Genomic DNA, 9,010 nt, shown 5'->3' on the forward strand with positions numbered 1-9,010 from the left:
CAGTCTATACCCCACGGGCAGTGGGCAGGAAGGACCGTTTCCCTATAATGTGTCATGCATAGAGTCTGTGCACTTTGCCAGCATGTGAGCCAGATCTGTGATTCTCCAATATAGTGCAAGAGTTTACAAGGCTACAAGAGACGTGAACTGCACCCTCCAAGAGCCTTCGTTTTACTCATCTTTATGGAGGCAAAAATCCATTTCAAAAAATTAAAACAAACATGGAGATAATGCATGACCATGCAAAATTCATGTGACGTTTAAAGATAAACCATAAAATTTCAAAGAAACATCCTGCTAGCAAGGCCAGCTACTTCAGACTTGACACTATACACTCAGAACTTCTGCATTTGTTCATTTGTGTGCCCAGTTAATACTCAGAGATTGCCTCCGGCATACCATGCATGGTTCCTCGTATGGGGTCATAGCAGTAGATATGAGAGTCAAGGCCTCCGTCATATTGGAGCTAAACAGATAGGGGGAGGAAAGAGATTCTAAACATTAACAATTTCAGAAAGTAATAAATGCCATGAAGAAACTAAAACAGGGTGATATGATAGAGAGCCACCAGGGCTGGCGGCTGTGACCTTAGTCTGGGAGGTCAGGGAAGGTGATTTGAGTAGGTGACATTTAAGCTGAGCCCTAAGTGACAAGAAGGAGACAGCAGACTTGAAGAACTGAGTTTGGAAGTGTGTACCAGGCTGGGGAAACACAGTGCAAAGGCCCTGGGGTAGGAACAAGCTTGGTGTTGCCTAACAACAGTGGGGAGGCCAGCGAGGCGGAAGCCCGGGGAGCCCAGAAGAGAAAGGCGGGAGAAGAAGACATAGAGGGTGGCAGAGGCCAGATGGCTATTGAGCACGCACTTGTGCCAAGCACTGTGTTAGCTACCTTCACCCTCTTCTGCCCTTGGGGTAGAGAATAAGTCAGCAGACCCTCTGCAGGTCTGCTGTGAGCTGGTTAAAGTGGATTTACATCACAGGCAGCAAGCACCAGGGGATGGCTGGCAGTGCTCACACTGACAAGATGGTGGTGATCTCCTGCCAGCATTGACAGGGGAGAGGGTGGACTTCAGGTCATGGTTTGCTCCATGGAACTGGAAAGAAAAGGGATGGGTTCAAAAGCAAGCAAGCGGGTTCCAGGAACAGCATCAAAGGCCACTGGGAAGGGGCTGGCTGTGGAGACCCAATGTCAGGTGAACCTGGGAGTGAGGCCAACTCACCCGGACTCCACCAGCCAAGCACACATGCCCACACTTGACCACTTGGGGAACGGAAAGGAGAGCCCTGGCCAGCATAGGCCACTCCCAGCAGTGGCACATCCCAGGCAAGCCCACACTCCCAGCTGCTGTCCAGGAGAGATCTGCCTTCTGAGACTCCGCTACCTCAGTCCAGTGGCTCTGGGACCCAGGGCAAGCTGCCTCAACTCCCAGCTTTGGTTTTCTTAGTATTCTCAGCCTCAGTGAGAAGACTGTCTCCAACCACAAAGGTATCCTACTGCAACTCCCCTAGAGGTCTCTGTTCAAGTTTTGCCTCGGGTCAGTCAGTAAGCCCTTCTTTCTGTTCAGCCATGGTCTCTCTTGTGGGATCAGAAGCCCTGGGCTTGCATGCTGCCTTGGTTTCTCATTAGCTGTGACTGCCTTTCATGGGCCTCAGTATCCCATCTATCAACTAAGGAAACTTCTGACTCCTAGATCCCATCATATAGGAGACCAGCTACCCTCCCAAGGAGATTCGGGAGGAGTTGGGACAGATATGAGCTGATGACAACCTCCTCCCCTGTCCCTCCCATCATGCACAGGGTGGAGTGGGGGGAACAGAGCCAGCAGATGAACATCCTAGAAGCTTATAAGCCAAATAAACAAGCAAAGAAAACGCCACAAGCTTTGCATACCCAGCCCAGAACCACTCCAAAGGGCTCCTTTGAGGTTTGTACTGGGACTGCTGCTGCCAGGTAGGTCTTGCTCCGGCAAGACACTGCCTGGGAGGCCCCTCACCATTCCTGAGAGATAAAATCCTTTCCTAATCGATTGCCTGAGTAAATGCACGCTAAGCAGCCTGGGTGGGTGAACCGACACGAGCAGCGCTCACATAGGCACACACGGTCTTAGGCAAACACTCGACTTGTTTGTTCAGGCTCAGACGCTGGCTGGGCACCTGCCATGCGCCGGGGGCTTTCCCCTGCATTGTTTCATTTGATCCGCTCTGTGAAAGCTGGGGAGCAGCTTGGCAGCAGGAGATACTCTTGGTTTGTTTGTAAATTCCAGCCAGTGACCAGGCAGCAACATATGCGTTTCCTCATTCAAGTCTTCCAACAGCTCTTGGAGGTGAGGATTCTGTCTCCACCGTACAGATGAGGACGTGATGTGCTGTGCTGAGCACAATACGTGCATCCTTTCATTTGCTCCCCCTCAACGGCCCTGTAAAGTGGGTGCTCTATTTACCCCTGTTGTACCAATAAGGGAATGAGGACTCAGAGTGACAATGACTTAGCCAGGGCCACCCAGCTAGCAGAAGCAAAACCAGGATTTGAACCCAGCTCTATGGACATCAGACTTGGTGGCCGACTCCCCAACTGGGGCTGGGTTTGGGGAAGGAGCTGGCAAGAGCAAACTGGGAGAAATAAAGAGTGCAGAGCCCACGGAAGACACAGCATTTCTCTTAAGACCTCTCTCTCTGCAGAGGAATAGAGGCATGTCGCTTGTGGCCCAGGGGCTTTGCAGGAAGTGAAATCCAGGGATGAGGCAGACAGCCAGTCTGAGCCCAGTGGGCCCTGCTACACTGATGGCAGCTGGTGGCTTTTCCCAGGCAGCGCCTGGCTCCGGGAGGGCTTTAGGAGGACTCAGTGCACCAGCTGTGGGCAACTTCCCGGGGAACAAGGACAGCTCTGCCTGGATTGCCACTGTCACGCCCCTGGATAACAGGAGAGCGTGGTGGTTCTATCTTTGGCCCGGAAGAGGAGGGAATTGGATCTGAATCCCAGCTCTGCCACACCTGAGACAGAGACCTGTTTTCCTGTTTTCCCATCTGTAAAACGGGGGCAATCACCAACCCCTCTAAGGTTGGCAGGAAGATTGAATGAGGACTGAATGAGGATGCTGGGGACTGTCACAGGCTCTGTCTGGCCTGGAAGACTTGCTCTCTCTGGGACCGCCTTGTCTCCTGTGGTCTGCCAGGGAACATTCCAGAAATGGGGTGGGAAAACCCAGATTGCTGGCAAAGAAGGCCTGCCCCTCGCAGAGAAGGCCGTCCTCTCCTGCTGAGGGCTTGCGGAGAAGTACGAGTTTATGAGGGCTGCTGTAGCAACGTGTGACACGCTGGGGACCCTAAACTGCACAAGCGCATTGTCTCACTGCTCTGGAGGCCAGAAGCCCGGGATCAGGGTGCTGCCAGGGTCGGTTCCTTCTGAGGCTGTGAGGCAGGACCTGTTCCATGCCTCTCCCCGAGCTTCTGGCGGTTTGCTGGCACTTGGCGTTCCTTGGCTTATGGACATGTCACCTGATCTTGGCCTTTATCTTCACATCTCCCTGTATCTGTCTCTCTGTGTCTGCGTTTTGTGTTTTTATAAGGACACCAGTCATATTGGAGTATAGCCCACCCTAAAGACCTCATTTTAACTTGATGGCCTCTGTGAAGAACCTATCTCCAAATAAGGTCCCATTTGGGGATGCTGGGGGTTAGGACTCCAACGTGTAAATTTGGGGATGACACAGCTCAGTTCCTGACAGCCGGGGAGGGAAGGAAATGGCCTCTTCCATCTGCTGTCCTTGGGAAGCTGCAGCAAGGCCGGGCTCCCGTCTGTAGCACCATCCCCCAGAGACCCCCTCTCCCCATGAAGGGGAAGGTGAGGCACTCTGACAGGTTGGAGGAGCTGCCCCATGGCACCAGTGCAGGGAGGTGGGGCCAGCAGAGCTGGGCTGGGACACTCCACCTCTCTGTAGACATCGCCACTTGGCTTAGTAGCTTTGGAAGTTTGTTAAAAGGGGTAGGCAGGCCTGGGTTTTCTGAAACACCTTTCCAAGAAAAAGGCCACCAAATTCTCCTCAAGGTCACCTCCCTCCACCTGGTACACCTCTAGGGAAAGGCCTAGACCTCATTCACACGTGAATCGACACCAACTGGCACAGGGCCTGGCTGGTGAGTGTGAGGAGCTCTGGCTTCAAGTGCCTGTCCTAACTCTTCCTTGCTGTGTGACCTTGGGCAAGCTGCTTGGGCTCTCTGAGCTTCAGTTTCACAACTAAAAAAAGGGGAGGCAGGAATTGTACCTACTTTCCAATGTTATTATAAAGATTAGCTGAGAGAGTGTGTGAGAAAGCCTCAGTGCAGGGCTGGGCACACAGTAACCACTCGAAAAATATTGACTCTTCTTATAACCGATTATTGCACTGGATGGATGGATGGTTGGATGGATGGATGGACGGAATGGTTCTTAAGTTGATTGGTTTCCTGGACATTCTCTCTGTTGAGAACTCATGAAACCTGCTTCTGGCATCAGATCCAAATACCAGCCCCATCACCTGTTAGATGTGGTCTTGAGCAGTTACTACCTCCTGACCCTCAGCTACCCATCTATAAAATGGGGAGAAGAAGAGGCCACCCACAGAGAGCTGATGTGAGAATAAAATAACACGATGATGTCTGGAATGAGCTTAACCCAGTGCCTGGCACGTGGGTGCTCTTGGAAAACGCCTGCTCTATCTTGGTGGCCGAACAGGCATTCAGACGAAAGCCGCTTTCATCGACAGGCGGGTGCAGAAGGCCACGCCTCCTCCTGCAATAGTGTTTCCATGGCAGGCCCAGGCGCATTCTATTTTCAGATGGCACTCAGTGACATCTTAACAATGCTTTAGCTAGATAGGACCTGCCGAAACAACCGTTTCCAACCAACATCAGAGCCTTGATGGCCAGGGAGGGAGGTGTCCCTGGTTCTGGTGCAGTCCTGAGCTGGGTTCTAGAAGAACAACAGAGTTCGGGCCCTGTGGTCTCTGCAGATGACCTCCTGGACCTCGACTCTCCCTGTGTGGCTCTGGACTCACTTTCCACTCAGCTCCCTGACCTGAGCCCATGGAAGCCGACCTCCATGGCCTCTGTAGCAGCTCCATTGCATGGTGACTTCTAGCTGGGTCCAGATGACAAGAGTGTGGCAGGGGCCCGGGCACTATTGCTGCAGTTGCGTCCCTATAGGGCCACCACAGGCTGGCTTCCGCCCAGGCAACACTGCCTGCAGTCCTGGACGTGACCAGCTTCCCCACTGCCCAGCTCTGGCTTGTACTATGCCATGCTGACTTCCCTACACTCTGCCCACCCCTTTGAAAATAACTGTTCAGATGACCAGATCGAGTATACCTTAGGTTATCTTCCAAATCCTATCTGATGCATTACCTTTATTCACCGCTTCCTTCCTCCCCTCCTCTCCTCCCCTCCTTCCCTGCCACTTCCCCTCCCTTCTGCCTTCTTTCCTCTTTCCTTCTGCCATAAATATTGATGGAGCATCTACCCTGTGCCAGTATCTGTTCCAGGTGGCACAACAGTGAATGGACACGGTCCCTGCTGCCCCTGTGGAGTTGACATTCTAGTGGGGAGACAGGCGAAACCTGCAAATAAAGAAACCATTTCAGAGAGTGATGTGTGCTAAGAAGAAATCAAGGAGAGGGGTGGGCAGAGAGGGATTTGGGGCAGGAGAGGTGCTGGAGCGGGTGGCTGGGGAAGGTCTCTTTGAGGAGATGTAAGCTGGACCAGGAGCAGGCTCCAGCCATGGGAGGCTCTGGAGGGAGGGCACTCTAGGTGGGGGAACAGCAAGTGCAAAGGGGTTGAGGCAGGCTTGAGCTCAGTGAGTCTGAGAACAGAATAAAGGCCAGTGTGCCCTTCACAAAGAGCCACGCTCCTTCCTCCGCTGGGTCTTTGCCTGAGCCATTCCCTGGTGTCCCTTCCTCCAGGCCAGGTGAATGCTGACTAACCCTCCATCCCCAGCTCCAACGTCCACCCCTTCAGAAGAGGGGGGCTCTCTCTCCTCTTGTCAACAGCCTCATGGTCCTCTGCCACTAAGTCCTGGACTATACTGTCTGCACTGTCACATCACAAGCCGTGGATGCCCGTCTCCCATAACAGGACAGGGAGGGAGCTCCTTCCAGTCCAGCCTAGACCCAGTCATCTTTGTGTCTTGAGTCCAACAAGATGCTCAGGGTGGATGCACAGCAAACATTTATTGGGTGAAATAAATGTACTGATGGAAAATGTCTAGGGAGTTCAAAGGACAGGACGGTCACAAGGAGCAGAAGCAGTAAGGGAAGCCTTCCTGGAGAAGGGGGGGTTGACCTGGGCCTTGAAGGAAGGATATGGAAGGGACCAGTGAGGGAGTTCCCAGCAGGGAGGCAGTTCCCAGCAGCAGGGATGGCATGTGCAAAGGCCCAGAGGACGGATCAGGGGCCAGTTAATGGCTCTATCAGACCCCAGGAGAAGCTCGGGAGATAAGTTAGAAAAAGAAGGTAAGCTCCTTCTAAGCCTCAGTTTCCCCATTTGGAAATTGGGATAATAATCTTGCGTGTGTTAAATGAGATTGTACACATGAGGCACTTGGTATGCTATAGGCCTGGCCCATGGGAGGTTATCAGCAAATAACATGGGGTGAGCCAGTGTCACCCCAGCAAGTGCAGGACCCCGGGTCCTGGGGCACTACATGTGCCCGAGTGAGACTCTTGCTTCTCAGGAACTCAGACTGCCGGGCTTCCTGGATCTGACTGAGCTCAAAACCAGCAGGCTCCTGATCCGCCTGCCCTAATCCAGCCCCCATCCACACTCCCAGAAATTCCCAGCTTCCAAGCCCCAGCCTGTGTGGGAAATGCCGATCTCAACAAGGCTTCCCCACAAACACGTAGCAGGAGAGACGTTCTCCCAGGTCTGCTAGACTTGATTCCACAGTGGATGTGAACTCCCACAGCTGAGTGTTGGAAGCATCCAGGGACCCCGCGGGTGGCCTACCCCCCGGCACTGTACAGCACTTAGAACCCACCAGACTTGCAGGGGCCACAAAAGTGTTCTGATTTACTGTAAAATCACAAGAGAAAATGAATATAATGTACTCTGGATATATTCATCTCTATACCAATGTATTCATAATTTTCAACAATTTTTTCTGGAGTAAGGGGCCATGGAAATAAATGCCCACAGAAGTCATAACAGAGCCCTGCCCATTGGAAGGTGTGGGCAAACCAAGGGGGGACATGGAAACTGAGGCTCAGACCTGGATAGCCCAAGGTCACACAGTGTCTTAGTGTTGGAGTTGGGATTTGAACCCAGGGCAACCTGGCTCCTAAAATCTTTGATGGTTGTTTTTCTTCAGAGGTCCTATCAAACCTACATGTTCCAGTCTTATTTGAGGCCTCGGATTTCTGACTCCAGTGATCAGGAGGCGGTAGACAGCTTCCTCGCCACCCACACATGCACACAGAAGGTTGCCCCCTCACACCACAGGTATCCTAATGGGGAGAGCTGGGAAGAATCCTTCTGGTGCATCTGGTCTACCCGGCTCACTGCACAGCTGGGACTCCAAGGTTCCACGTGGGGAGGTGCTCTCGTGGTGCTGGGGTGGGGTGGGATCGAGACTACCTGTCACCCAGCGCTCCCTTCCACCCACCACCACGTTTACATTGAGTCTGAGTTAGACAAGAATCTGATGTTGTCCAGATGGAAAAGTCCCCCTGATTTTGGCTGAAAAGCTCCTTGCTGAGGGAACTATTCGAGGCAGGTGTACTACAGCCCAGACCCTGCTGGAAACACTCACCCGGGGTTGGGGTTGGAGATCTGCTTTCTCTCCTGCCCCCGCCCCGCCCCGCCCCGTCCCACCTGTCTCGTCAGAACTGCAGGAGTCGGCCAAGAGGCCAAGCCCTGTCCGTCCTGTTCCCCTGAGGGAAGGTGGTGGGTTAACTGTGTTCATTTAAGGGCAGGCTGTCATCCTGGGCAGTGACTGGGGAGGCTTCTCAGCGGCACCCTGGCCTGAAGACATCCCCCTCTTGAGTGCCTAAAATCCCACCATCTGGGCTCGATTCAAAGCAGAAAGGTTGTTTACTGGGCATTTCCTTTAAAGGCAAAGAAGTGAATGACTTTGTTAAGATCATCTTTCCCTGTGGCCACGGGTCTGGGCAGCATGGGGACTCTGAGATTCTGGCTAGAAGTCTGGAGAGGGGGAGGGGATGTCATCACTGCTTTAGCCCTATATGGCCTTTTAGAGTCAACAACTTTGACCTGTCGTGTCCAGGGAGGCAGGAGAGCTTTATAGTTAGGAGTACAGGCCGACCTGGTCACAGTCCTCACTGTGTAGCTCTGAGCCCCTCCCACCTGTCAAATGGAGATGAAAATTTTCTAGGAATATTTTGAAAACATTAAGCCAATACACTTTCTTCTCTCTTCCCTGTTAAAGAGAGGAAAGAAGGAGGGAAAGATGGAAGGAAGAAGGGAGGGATGGAAGGAAGGAGGGAAGGAAGGGCAAAGGGAGGGAGGGAAGAATGGAAGGAAGAAGGGAGAGATGGAAGGAAGGAGGGAAAGGAGGGGGAAAGGAAGGAGGAAGGGAGGGAGGGAAGGCGGGAAAGGAGGGAAGGAAGGATGAAGGGAGGGAGGGAAGAATGGAAGGAAGAAGGGAGGGATGAAAGGAAAGAGGGAAAGGGGCGGGGAAGGAAGGAGGAAGGGAGGGAGGGAAGGATGAAAGGAAGGAGGGAGGGATGGAAAAAAGGAAGGAGGGAGGGTGGAAGGAAGGGAGAGAAGGAAGAAAAGATCCAGGAAGGAGGGAGAGAAAGAAGGAGGGAAAGAGGGAAGGAAGGAGGGAAAGAGGGAAGGAAGGAGGGAAGGAGGGAAGGAAGGAGGGAAGGAGGGAAGGAAGGAGGGAGGGAGGGAAGGAGGGAAGAGGAAAGGAAGGAGGGAAGGAAGGAGGGAAGGAAGGAGGAAAGGAAGGAGGGAAGGAAGGAGGGAAGGAAGGAGGGAAGGAGGGAAGGAAGGAGGGAGGGAAGGAGGGAAGGAAGGAG

The sequence above is a fragment of the Theropithecus gelada genome, chromosome 6, assembly GCF_003255815.1.
Source record: "Theropithecus gelada isolate Dixy chromosome 6, Tgel_1.0, whole genome shotgun sequence".
Lineage (NCBI taxonomy): Eukaryota > Metazoa > Chordata > Mammalia > Primates > Cercopithecidae > Theropithecus > Theropithecus gelada.